Source organism: Patella vulgata, chromosome 1 (assembly GCF_932274485.2).
Source record: "Patella vulgata chromosome 1, xgPatVulg1.2, whole genome shotgun sequence".
Classification (NCBI taxonomy): Eukaryota; Metazoa; Mollusca; class Gastropoda; family Patellidae; genus Patella; species Patella vulgata.
In genome coordinates this window covers 15,978,703-15,993,078 of record NC_065879.2, presented here as the reverse complement: position 1 = coordinate 15,993,078, position 14,376 = coordinate 15,978,703, and the positions used below count along the sequence as shown (strand labels likewise).

Here is a 14,376-nt window from a genome sequence, read left to right as displayed (position 1 = left end):
TCGAGCACCCGTGTTTTCCATGGATAGTTGGAAATCGAAATTGGAATATATTTTAGCATCACTGTTAGGACAACATTTTCCCTTACAGCAAAGTGCATGGCGTGCGTACGTCTTTGAAATTAGCTATACCAACTTTTCTGTAGAGTAGACCTGCTCAAATATCCCCAGGCCCATACGACTGTCCCCGCTAGTGGCCCGCACACTAAAGGGTGGGGATGGGGGATTCTCTCCAAGTTTTGAAAACTAGCTGTAAATCATCATTTCTCGAGAAGATGTATATCCTAACTTATGCGCAGATTGGGTTTTGTGGTAATCTTACCAATTCATCACAAACTACTTCGATTTAAGACTAAACATGGCCTTCAAACACTATGCGAGATCATTTATATTTTTATAGGTCTCCGAGTATACCATATTCGCCTGTTCCGTCCAGACTCTACAGTCTTCGAGATAACACCGTGCTACATCTATAGTAATATTTGTGCCCGCTAGTAATTATATATTTGTATGAGATAAGTATATCTTAATATCTAGTTGAGCTGATCTTGCATAAATTTGAGAAATCAAAAACCCAATGTTTGTTTGCCAAGGCATATATTATTTCGTTGTTGTAATGTATACGTAACATACAAGTGTTTCCACATGCAAACAAACTATATATATATAGTCCTGTCCTAAAACAGCAATATATCATTTGGCATCTTTTGTTGCTTTCAGTACAAAGGTGGGTATTTAAGATGTGTGAATTTTTATTTTGTTAGGTGAAGATATACTCTTTTGCGTGCTCACATATGTGTACCTTGGACCTCGATTTTTTTTATTCTACCGAACAGCTGGACAGTGTTTCCTGCCAGCTCATATGTCCTCCGCCATTGACAGGAGATGCCTTGCCCGAGGAAACCCCTCGACCAACACAGAAATCGAACCCGGCACCTTCTGTTTTTTGTGCCATCGTTTTGGTTGGTAATGTACTAGTCTACATCGTAATTTCACAAAGTCTCGGTGACAGGGACGATAACGTTGTATAGTTAAGAATTGAGGTAATATTTGGATGACTTGTTAATCAATCCCAGTAATACCGATCACAAAATCTAAGACATCAGAGTTGTTACGACCAGTCGATACATCGCAGCATTTGTCGTATTTGTAGTGTTTTGAAGCCACACACACCTAGTCATCATATCAGTAAAATAAATGAAATGGGGTTTAACGTCCTACTGTTCTGCTCCGACTGGAAAATAAACAAGGTCAGCTGTTTGTAATATATATTACGATTGACAGCAGTAAAATAATCAAGGACGGCTGTTACTAAAGTAGGGTATATAATATCGAACAGTACGACTGTCAACATTATGTCTGTTCGACAAAATCTTATATTTCAGTTTTATTTATTTTATCGTCCAATCTTTATTGTCCCTATATACTACTTGATCTACTTTATACTAACGTGTTCACAAGAAGAACTCAGGCGCTTATGTGTGTTGTTTTGTACCCAATCGATTCGGCTCCTGATATGGACGTCCAAGTGTCCGGGGATATTACGTGCCCAAGTTAGAACGACTGGTATTATTTACGATCATAGTTGTACGGGTGACCACCAACCCTAATTGTTAGATTGACTACCTACTCCCAGTTGTATGGGTGACCACCTGCTCCAAGTTGTACGGGTGACCACCATCCCCTAATTGTTAGACTGACTACCTACTCCCAGTTGTATGGGTGACCACCAGCTCCAAGTTGTACTGGTGACCATCCGCTCTTAATTGTTAGATTGACTACCTGCTCCCAGTTATATGGGTGAACACTAGCTCCAAGTTGTACGAGTGACCATCCGCTCCTAATTGTTAGATTGACGACCTACTCACGGTTGTATGGGTGACAACCAGCTCCACGTTATACGAGTGACCATCCGCTCCTAATTGTTATATTGACTACCTGCTCCCAGTTGTATGAGTGACCACCAGCTCCAAGTTGTACGGGTGACCATCCGCTCCTAATTGTTAGATTGACTACCTGCTCCCAGATGTATGGGTGACCACCTGCTCCAAGTTGTACGGGTGACCATCCGCTCCTAATTGTTAGATTGACTACCTGCTCCCAGATGTATGGGTGACCACTAGCTCCAAGTTGTATGGCTGACCATCTGATGGTGACTATTTGCTCCCAGCTGGATTCACTCGAGGAGCAATCTCATTATATTGAAGCCTTATAAAACAAATTCCATCAGGACGATGACATTAGACCTTGGGAAGTGATAGGAGAGGACATAGTGGATATTATCAGCTACATTACATGGCAACGAACACAGGCGGCTGTCTTCGTTGATCTAGTACGTACGCTGGTGGACTAGGAAAAATGTAGCTAACGTGATACAGCTTCTGGTGTTTTAAATCTTCTTTCTTGGCTCTTGACGTCATAGTTATATAACGACAGAATGTTTTATATGTATATACTCGTCTCCTTCCCTGTTAACCGTAGGCGCCGCGGTGGCTCAGGAGGTCTCATGGATTCCCGTGGTTAATTATGCAGGACATAGGGACAAGAAACAACGTATAGTCGTTCGGACGCGACGAAAAACCGAGGTCCCTTATACACATTGGCGTGCACGTAAAATAACCGCTGGCAGCTGGAATTCGATATAAGAATATACCATAGTGTCGCTGTCATAACCCACTGTGATGTATAGCTATTTAGTCGAGGTCCAATGTACAGACTGTCGTGCACGTAAAAGAACCGTTGACATAATACACTGTATGGCGTGTGCCCGTCTTCATTAGCCCAGTTGGAGCAGAACAGCAGGACGTTAAACTCTGTTTCATTTCTTTTCTGTTGATAATAAAATCATCGAACAGTACGTGGCGCGTGTATAACCCTGTTACAAATGAAACTAGGCCCCTGATTACATAAATAATGTCAGAACGTTTTGGTAAAATATATCTTCCCTGACCTTCACTAATATTACTATGTCAATAAAATTGACAACTCGGCAGAATTGAGGGGTCGAGGGTGAAATAACTTGAAAGGTCGAGATAATATTAGTTCAGTCTGGAGCTGAATACGTCGTTAGAAGGTAGGTTTGTCGAAATCGAGAAAAAGTTTATTTTTTGTGTGGAGGAGAAGGAACAAAATATCTCGATGCATTTCAATAACATGTAATAATATAAAAATTATCACGCATTCATTTTTCTTGATATTTCAATAATGATATCAAAATAATCAATGAAAAAGTACAACAAATGAGATGTGTTATTGGGTGTTCGAGAAAGAGTGATTATTTCAATAGATTCAGTAAGTATTGAATAGGACCGTGTTATTTCGATTGTTCAAGGGAGCACAGTAGCGTAGTACGTCAATAAGTAAAGCTTTGGCACACGACCAAAAAGGTTGGCGTAAAAGAAACCTTGACAGTTGTCCTATGCCGGTCTTCATTACCACAGTTGGAAAAATAGGACGTTAAACCCTATTTCATTCATTTATTCGATTGTTTAAGCACAGTTCTGAGATATTTTTTTTTTTAAATTAATCCTATGAGGCTGACAAGAAAAGTATGTCTAGATGTTCAACTTGGACAGGTTGTGTTAAAACATGGACCCGGAATTCTTAGCCTGGCTTTCCATAGTCCAGGGCAAGAACAATCGTCTAGTTATAGTTCTGTGTATCTTTAGACTTGCACGTAAACGAACCTCTCGCAGGTGTGATTCTATGAAACGTATGTCCGTCTTTATCATCCAGGTTGGTGCAGGAAGGAACGACATTAAACGTCATTTCATTCATTGATTTAGATTCTACTCCGTTCATGACAAATCCCGATAGATTTACTTTTGTTGTTTTTAGCGCCTGCAGCAACCCATAATATGCCTTACAAGGTAGAAACGTTCATTAAGAATGTTGCGACAACTGTTGGTGAGGGACCACACTGGGATCCAGAAACCCAGACACTCCTGTATGTCGATCTGCAGGCAGGAAACCTTCACCGATATAATACCTTAACGAAGATAGATGACATGCGACACTATGGTAAGCTAATGCAACAAAAACAGATAACATGCGTTACTATGGTAAGCTAAAACAACAAAAATACAAGACTAGATAACATGCGACATTATGGTAAGCTATTGTGATAAAAATACAAAGAAAGATAACATACAACACTATAGTATGCTGACGCAATAACAATACTAAGGTAGATGACGTGCAAATAACAAATACAAATATCAAAAACGTATGAGATATTCCGCCGGGTGGTGGTGGGTCGAGGGGTGTCTATTATTGAAAAGTTAAATAATTGGGAAGAAAATCACGAGTGTAGAAGCAGGACTACACACGACAAATGAAGTTAAGCGGTCAAGATTACCAGGAGGACGCCAACCTTAACCACGTCATGTGGCGTGAAAGGTGTCGAACAAATGGCATTATATCCTTACTCTTTCAAGAACACTCCTTATATGGCATGGCAATATAAGTGTATATAGAATAATTTATCTACAGATGTTCCCACAACTTTAATAGTGCCACGGAAGAGTGGTGGGTACGTTATTGGCGATGGTTTAAATTTATCCCATTTGGATTGGGAGAGTGGGATCCGTACAGTACTGGCTAGTGTGGATCAAGGAACGAGAAATAGGTTTAATGATGGGAAATGTGATGCATCCGGTCGTTTGTGGGCAGGTATTTATCATAACTTTATATTTCCTCTAGTGTACCTGTGATTTAAGGTCTCTTTATTGATTATATCCCCCCCCCCCCGAAAAAAACCAAAATACCTGTGTTGACCCGACCGACACTAAACTTTAGGAGCTAAAATCACAAACACAAATCTTTTTTCTTGCATTTCCTAGTCCGTATAGTTCGTTCTTGGAGGCCTAGTGCTATCACAGACACACTACTGAAGAACTTTCTAAGACTGAAAGCGCTTGTCTCATATATGTCCTTCGTAGCTCTGTATCCGCATGATGAAGATGATGTTGAAGTCTAGGCCTAATGGCTCTGTCATATCTTATATGAACTTAACCAAGAACATTTTAAGCTACACAAATTGGAAGTAATATTCTAATAAACATGTAACTATCCACCGTTCCTAGCGCCGATATCCTTCAGTACAGTTATTGTTTTACAATGTAAATCTAAAATGGAACTTGAAAAACTAGATAATGTAAAGGCAATTTGCAGAGAATCCACTATGAACCGAGAATAAAGCGATTGAATTTCCGCCTAGCCTTGATCATCATTACTAAAGTCAGTACGATAAACAGCATAGTCTCGATTAGCCATTTAATCGTTAAATCGTGAAGGAAAGTTATGCAGTAAATCGGCTCACAATCCACTAAAGATCGCAGGCTAGCGATGCCATCTAGAGTTGATTATGGTCTGGATAGGTTAATTAATGTCTAATTAATAATTTAGATAACATGTCAGGTCTAAAGAAAGACCTGCAATAGACAGATTTAGCTCTTGCATAATATATGTTTAACTGGACTAAAAGTCATTATTCTACTTTCGTTATTGCAGGTACAATGGGATACATGGAGAAGCCTGTCTTTCCGGAAATGGAAGTCGCCTCGCTTTACACCCTAGAAAAAGATTTGAAGGTGAAACGTCATCTAGATAAGATCACGATATCAAATGGTTTAGCTTGGACGCACAATAATACAAAGATGTTTTATGTTGATACCATGCCACGAGAAATCTGGAGTTTTGATTTCGATCTTGAAACTGGCAACATGAGTAAGTATTCCGTTATAAACAGAAAGTCAATCCCTTTCACATTGCCATCTTTTAATACATAACGTCTGACACAGTCACAAGCATTACCTTGAGCTTTTAATGGGAACCGCGGTGGCCCAGTGACACTGACTCGCGATCGCTTTGGGTATTGGCCGGGAAGGTCCCCTGTCAATAGTGTTGGAACAGCAGCATGTCGTTTGGGTGGAAGAAAAATCTGAATTTCGTTAACGTCCAGGCAACATGTCCTTGTATGACGTATGCCCATTTTCACTGGGGGAAACTGGAGGGCCCGGAGAAAACCCATGAGCTTGGACAAGCGACCCTATTCCTTGTCACGTACAAGATAGGAATCGAAACCACATCATTCATGACAGACTTTATGATCTAAAGCGCACGCCTTAGACATTCGGCCACCCCACCCCCCGCCCCAGCCCCAGTTTAATAAAGATGTATAGTCAAATATTGCTGATCATATTGTTTTTGTAGCAAACAAACAAGTTTTGGTAAAATACCCAGAAGACACCATTAAGACTTTGGGTTACCCAGATGGAATGACCTCGGATGTAGACGACAAAATATGGTGTGCATTTTATGATGGAAGCTGCATAATACGTTATGACCCAGAAACTGGTGGGCTATTATTTTTTTAGATATATGAACTAGTTTTTGTCTAGCAGTAATAGTTATAATTTACAGTATCCTAAACTAGACAGAGAGAGAGAGAGAGAGAGAGAGAGAGAGAGAGGGGGCATGTCGTTTAACGTCCACTCGACACAAACTAGGTCATTTCGGGACTAACATTATGGTTCAATTAAATTCCAATAATTCGCTTGCTCGTAAGGGTCTTTACCAGTTGGCGCAGACCTAACGATGCTTTGATCTACAGGAACCCCCTTCACCCGAAGTTCAAACCATCATCGTGTTCTAATTACTACGCGAAGAAGTGTTCAGATTATTCTACCAAGATGAGGGGGTAGGTAAGGGTGGGGTGAGGGGTATCTGTGGGACGATTCGCGGGTATGTAACCTGCAAATGTTACATTAACACAAGCAGTAAAACTTCATCATTTTAAGACAAGATTCATTAGACTTCCAGATGTTTTGGTGCTGTTTGTTTGGAAATCGAAAACAATTCTGAATCGAATGTTCTACAGAAATTGTTTAGTAGTTCAATTGGTGTCTGGGCAAAATTCCCCTATACCGTATACCCGTATAGGCGCCGAAAGGTAGGCCGTTGATCGCCATTTCATCCATTCATTATTATTCTTATTTCAACTAAACTGTGAAATGTTACCATACATTATATTTACAGGCCAAGAGATTTCCAGAATCAATTTTCCCACAAGCCAAATCACTTCCTGTTGTTGGGGTGGCAAGAACTTTGATGAGCTATACGTCACATCCGGTCATGTGAATATTACTGATGATCAGGCCGGGTCAGTATTTAGAGTTACCGATCTTGGTACTAAAGGACGACCTGCTGACGTGTTCTTGGGTTAACGGATTTGAATACAACAATGGGTTAATTGAATTCGGTGTATTTATCAATTTACATATTTAAATGAGTATTCTTCGATTTATTTTAATTTTTTTATTTACATATTTTAGATGTGGGATATATTTTTTTATATTTGTATATCGTCAATAAACTTATGTGATTTATTTTTTCGGGGTTTTAAACAATGAATAAGAACGACCCAAGGACTAGACTCTGGGGTACGCCCGACTTTAAGACAAATTACCAGTTGTACAAAGCAAAGATGTTGGTCGATGATTGGTGACAAAATATCGGTTACTCTTCTTGTATAGAGCTCTGATATTTGTTGACTTCCATTTACTTGTGCTTAGATGGGGGTGGGGGCTGAATGGTTAACGCGTGTGCGTTTTATCAGAGGTCCGCCATTGAGTCAATTGGTATCATTTGGATTCCCATTTTGTACGTGACAAGGATTGGGGTCGCCTGTATAACCTACTGGATTTCCTCCGGCTCATCTGGTTTCATCTCACTGCTAAAGGCCCCTACGCGCAAGGGAATTATTGAATTAAAATTGAACCTTATGTTAGTCTCGAGATGACCTGATTTGTGTCGAGTGGATGTTAATCCCCATTTCGGCCTCACAGGACATTGTGGCAACTCACACTCCCTGATATTGTCACATACGGAACCGAAGAAGGAATTTTACAATCCGGCTTTCCAAAGTCTGAGAAAGCAATGCCATCTTCCGGTGCCTTTGTTAATTATGGGAAAGTCTGATTAGAATAACCGAAACGACGTTTAACGCTTTCCCAAAAGTTCCCTGATTTCTTGGAATCGGTCAGTATTGTTAATACGATTTCTCGAAATCGAAGTTAGTTTTGTTCTTTTGACACGCTTTCGAAGACGGACACGAATGCGTAACTTCTTTCTTAATTGAGAATTCAACCATGGTTTGTCAGTGGGTCTGATAACAAGATTACACTTAGGAGTACACTTATTAATGAAGCCGTCTAGTTCAGCATAGACAATTGCTCAACATTCTGATCTCAAAGGGCCGTTTTTCAATCAAATTTATGGATATAGTTGTCAACTGAATTATATAAATAAATTGTTATAGTGTAACTTGCTGATTAATTAAATGTACTGTCCAAAATACAAAATACACCTTTGTGATCGTGATATCAGATGGAACATCAACCGTTAAGGTATCAAAGACATTAAGATTAGTATTTATCACAATAACCAGGGGCGGATTGGTCCATGCGATCGCCTGATGGGCCGGTCGGACAAAAAATGAAAAAAATAATTTTGTCCAATTCGTCTAAAAAAAAACAAACTTTTTCTGATGAACATTATATGGGTGGGGGGGGGGGTATTGAACCGGCAATGGAGCGATGATGATCATGTTGTATGTGGCCGGTGACTTTAACGGGCTGCCACGCCATCACTGGAGTCTGGAATGGGCTGGTATAATAGACTGTCTGGGCCGGGTGTGCTGGGTGTGGGCCGGAATTCGGAATTTTAACCAGTTAAATTCTCTTGACTCTTGACGATACAATGATAATACGTTAATTAATAATATGACGATATGATAATTTCACAGGTTGATGGTTGTAAATTACTTGCATGTTGGGGTTTTGGACTAAATTAATCGATTTATGAGATATATTATTTGACGGAGAGTATAATCAGATATGCCACCAAATCGCATATTTGGGGTTCATTTTTCAAAATTTTCCAGGGGGAGAGTCCCCGGACCCCCCGTCAGGGCTCCGCGGTCAGTAAAAGGGGCCGCTCTGACACGGGAGCCCGGGCCGGTTCCCGGCCCCAATCCGCCCCTGACAATAACACCTAATAAAGACGTTGAGTATTGTGATATCCGTGTCGGGTGGTTATGACATTTTTAACCGAGTTGGATTTAATTAAGTCGAGTAATCTTCTTTTTTGCATAGATAAGAGACTGACATACAGCTAAGGAGGAACATCGAGTCACGTTACTGATATGATAATTCTTATGAATTGTCAAGATAAGACCAAAATTGAATAATCATTACGAATGCAAGTCTTCGTCGGCCAATTTAATGGAGAAAAAATGCGGACGTTAAAGATCCCTGACAGAAATCGAAGTAAGAGTAGGCCGCAGTGTCGTTGTCCGGGCAAGATTCCCCTTATAGTACATCACATAAAGCATGTCCTTTATAAATGACTTGCTAGCTTCTTTCGGCGGGGCGCTGGTCGCGAACCGCTACTCATCTTGTTCTTCTTCTTGGGGTCACGCTCTTCGAAAAAGCCTAAGGCTTCTTCAATTCAAGTCCGATTGACATGACAATTGGCATAATCGTTTCGAATTCTATATGTACCAAAATAAGGTGGAACTATATGAATCATATTCTCAAAGATATCATGGTCAGTACCTGGTCCATAGTACGCTCGTGCTTGTTTTAAATTTGTAGGATGCTTAACCCCGAGTTTGGATAATTTATTGTTTTCCTGGTTTCGAGGATGTATTGTGTAATTCGTACCTCGGGCGTTAATTAATATATTTTCGTATGAAGGAGTTGTGGATTTCGGTGAGTCGCGGTGGCTGGCTAACAAGTAGGTTCCGAAAATATTGTACAATATAAAGGCAAGGATACATTAATAAGAAATTGTTTCCTTCTGGTTTGGTTATACAGTATTTTAGTTATAGTACAAATAAAAAAAATAACAGTATTTTAGTTATGGTACAAATAAGTAAGTAAGTAATTTAAGATAAATTACAGTATTTTAGATAGGTAATTTAAAAAAAATATTACAGTATTTTAGTTATGGTACAAATAAGTAGATAAGTTATTTTTAAAAATTACAGTATTTTAGTTATAACATAAATAAGTAGATAAGTAATTGTGACAAAGTGATTTATATTTCTCACCAAATTGAACAGTATCATTTAGGTACATATAACTTAATGAACTCTGCTAGTTTTAACAATATATGATTTTTGACTTTCACCTCTATATAAACTTCTGTTAAGCACGAGTTTATTAAACATCTAATTGATTCAGTATGTTCTTTACAAACTACGTGTGGTCTTTGCACACGCTCCGCTTTACTTCAAAGGAATATGCATTGGTCAGCAGGCATGCCGTGACGAGATAAAAGAGACAATTGCATGTATGACCATGTGTGCAAGGGTATATATTGAGGAGTTCATTGACAGTTAAGAGAGAGGAGCCGGGAGGGTTGGACGAGTGTATGGACTCACCCGAGTTCAACCGCTGCCTTGGCAGAGAGGCGGAATGGTAGAGTTAACATATTTATGTACCGTCTTGATGAGTTCCTGTATATATTCTAAGTACCTGTATTGCTGTTGTAGTTATGTAGATGTATTGTATTCTGTTCCGATGTAAATAAACCATATATTTATTAAACTAACCTCTGTTATCACTAAGAAAGTGTTACATAATTTTAAAAAAATGATTAAAATAAACGAATTCATGAATTCCTTGTCACACGGTTGTATTTTACTGAGTAAAACATTTCGTAAGTTTAATATTTTGTAAACAGTTTTGAAAATATCGGAGTTGGCGTAATTCGGACAGTGTCACGGTGGAGTAAAAAAGAGTTCAGTTCAAGGTCGAGGTCACAGTCATATTGAGGATTGTCATAAATATGCATAAGGAACTTTGGTTTATCGTTCCGCAGTTTACAGTGGATAATTTGAAATTGGCCATAGAAAAACATTTCTTTAGTTTGGGGGAATAAGGTTGGATACAGTTTAGTTTTAAAGACAGATGAAACCTTTGTAAGTCATTATCTAAATTATATAACGTTTTTATAGTAGAAGACGAAAAAGAGGTTTTATAAATATTAGTTTTACATTTAATTCGTGTAATGTGGCCGGAATTACGGAAGTTGTAAGGGTTCTTAGGAGAGGTAATTGGCGGAATAAGACGGCAAGAATAATTCCAGAATGAACCAAATGGGCTATATTATTTAAAACTTCATAAAACATAATTAATTTATGAGCATGGCGTCGCTCTGATAAAGATGAGAATCCAGATTCGGTATAAAGTAGGCTCAATGTGTTGGCCGAGAAAGATCTTTTAACATGGTTTCCCCATGCAACAGCGTCTCCTCGTTCGAATGGGACGATAATCCAGGCCCTGTGTACACTTGGACGTGCACGTTAAAGAAAAATTCACCGTTGGAATTCGAAATAAAACTAGATCGTTGTCAGGACAAAATAGTCTTCAAAGCACACTTCATTGCGTATGTTCATCTGCATGACACAGGTTGGTGCAGAAAAGTAGGATGTTAAACCTTGTCAGTTCATGATCATTTGTTATGTAATTCAACCCTCAAGAATTAATGACTATATCTTAATACAGTCATTAGTGATCTTATTGAATGGTGCGGTTAATTAATGATAATGATAAGCGAATGCTTTAACTAATTAGGTATTTATGAACACCTTTAAATCTATTCAAACATGATTATGGCCACATTAGCTAATTAAAAATTACTTGGTCACGTGGTTGTCACTTTGTGTGAAAGATAGGACGTCCACCATTCTATGGGTTTGTTTTTTATTGCTCTCCATTGATAAAGATCTTACAACAGTGGCATATTACACTTTTCTTTGATATATCTATTTTGGGTGCAGATGTTAAACCGCCAAGAGACAGGCCCTTCATAATAGTACGAATATACCCTGTCGAACTCGTGGGTATTTTTAGAATTAAGGTAAGAGGTAGTTTAATTATTATTAAAAAGTTATTCGATTTTCAAAATATTTGCAGCAAGAAGCTTTAATGGCGTCTCCAGCGTCTTGATTTTCACCATTTCATGTCCAATGTCACGTGGGGGTCACGGGGGCTAGGTGGGTAAGACGCTGGCTCGCTAACCTGGAGGTTGGGTGTTCGATCCCTGCCTTGGCCGAGAAAGTTCATCTAGATTTTCCGGCGTGGTTTCTCCTTATCAGTGATGCAGGACGGAGTACCTGACAAGGATGCTGGCTCGCTAGCCTGGAGGTTGCGGGTTCGCTCCTGGTGTTGACCGAGAAAGTTCATCGGGTTTTTCCGGCGTGGTTTCTCCATGTCAGTGGTGCAGTCCGAAGGTCCTGACCAGGACAGCTGTCTAGTCGTTCGGATGGGACGAAAAACCGAGGCCCCGTTTACACATTTGCGTGCACGTAAAAGATCCCTTGACAACTGGAATTCGATATAAGAGTAGGCTGTAGTGCCGCTGTCCTGGCAAAATTTCCCTCATAGCACACTGTAAAGCTTATGCCCGTCTTCATTAGCCCAGTTCGGAGCAGAACAGTAGGACGTTAAACCCTATTTCATTTCATTTCCATTATCACGTGGTACTTTATCAACCCAATAATTATAATATTTTAGCAGGAAATGGTGCCATGTTAGTCTTTCAAACAAATATTTAATTTTAAATGGGCATTATTGGCAATGTCTTTCGAATATACCTTGCGATCATTTTATGGATATCAAAGACTTGTTTCTAACTAATTATAGTCTAGAAGTAGCCAATTATCACCTTTAAAGAATTCTATCATTTTTTAAGAATTTAGACGTGATTATTTTTATAATCTATGATTATATTTAGTTGATAATATTTATGTACGTAGAAGGATTTATTTAAAGACATTAAAACAACGTCATTCTGAAACGCTATTTCTCTTCTTCTGATGAGGGCGTCGTGGTGGCTTTGTAGGAAAGGAGCCAGCTCACTGATACGGAAAATCCCGATGAAATTTCTCGGTCAACCCCGGGAGCGAACCCGAAACCTCAGACTAGCGAGCCAGCGTCTCGCCCATTTTGCCATCGTGGCTCTGGGTCGGGAAGAAAACTCCAAGTAAAAGAACCTGTGAATGTTTAAGTATGATGAAGAGCCGATACCCTGTTTGTGTAAAGCAGTACGTTAAAGGAGCTAAATCGCTAACATTTGGGACCTAGAAATTCACAAAAGTGGGTCGCAACGCATATAATACTGTAATATGAATGTATATAAACTGATTTACATTTAATGGTTTCCGTTTTTACTCCAATTTCAAATCAGTTATGTTCGGCGAAATAAGTCAGCAATCTCAATCGAGTGCAAATTTCTAGCGTCTAGTTATTCTAGTCTACATAACTCCATTTGATTTGGTGCAATGTGTCTAGCCTCGTCCCTCGAGTCTCTCAATACAACTGGGGCTGAAGCGCATTATGGTACACGATTCGTGTACCAATGTTAAAAAAATTATTTTATCTTAAATATCGGATATCAGAAGCTCATCTTTTCCCGGTAAGTTTACATCATCAATGTTGATTTAAATTGACCAATAATTCGTGTTTTCGATGTCGAAGATTTTGGAGGATTTTGAGTTACGGACTTAGGTCCTTTAAACCCTATTAAATTTCAAGTTTTCGACATCACTAGTTTTATTATGGAATGTTGTATTCACTGAACGACACACATACTGACCGGAACCGATAAAAGCTTAATTTCTGAACGAAATACATAAAATATAGATTTCTGAACGGAACGAATAAAATGTAAATTTCTGAACGGAGCGGATAATCGATTGTTGTGAAATGCGATTTCATTGATAAAACTAAACCAATATTGGGTTATAGTTGCTGTAACAACAAGTCAACCTGAATAAATCACTAATGTCAACAATCACAACACAACAATTATTTAACATGGCAAAACTTTTATAATTTCACCAAATACGAAATATACTTTGTATATTCCATAAGCCATAATTTTTCGTTTAGATCGGTTTTCGTTAATTGTATTATTTGGTGTTGAGCGTTTGTCATTTTGAATGTCTGTGAAATATAACTGATCCGTGCCACTTATCCACGTTTACACGTCATGACATTGATTAGGGGTGAACGAATTCGGATCTCACATTTCACGTTGATTGGAAGTGAACAATTTGAAAGATCTATACAATACACGGTTCGCTTAGACAGGCTGTAAATCAGATTAAGCATTGTTTACTGGACCCAGAAAATAACACAGAGATATTCAAAAAGAAACCCGACTGTTTCGATGTCAGCCTTCGTCTAACGGATCAATTTCAGTCAAGGGTAACTGCCCGTCTGACGAATATGTCATCTGCAATTGCATCTGCAAATGTCACTGATATTTTTTGTTTGTTTTGTTTTTTACCGCGGCAGCTATTTTCTG

At 39.0% G+C, this 14,376-nt stretch overlaps 1 long non-coding RNA gene across 2 annotated transcripts; it reads left to right on the top strand.

Moving 5' to 3' along the window:
• The first annotated feature begins 709 nt into the window (after nucleotides 1–709).
• Nucleotides 710–7,354, top strand: LOC126826884 (uncharacterized). Of its 2 annotated transcripts, none has more exons than XR_007682449.2 (6): nucleotides 710–724; nucleotides 3,835–4,017; nucleotides 4,489–4,668; nucleotides 5,509–5,724; nucleotides 6,211–6,354; nucleotides 7,036–7,354. It is a non-coding gene; the product is annotated as an uncharacterized LOC126826884 (long non-coding RNA). The 2 variants fall into 2 exon arrangements; XR_007682446.2 differs by lacking the exon at nucleotides 710–724 and adding an exon at nucleotides 2,989–3,070.
• Nucleotides 7,355–14,376: the final 7,022 nt, after the last annotated feature.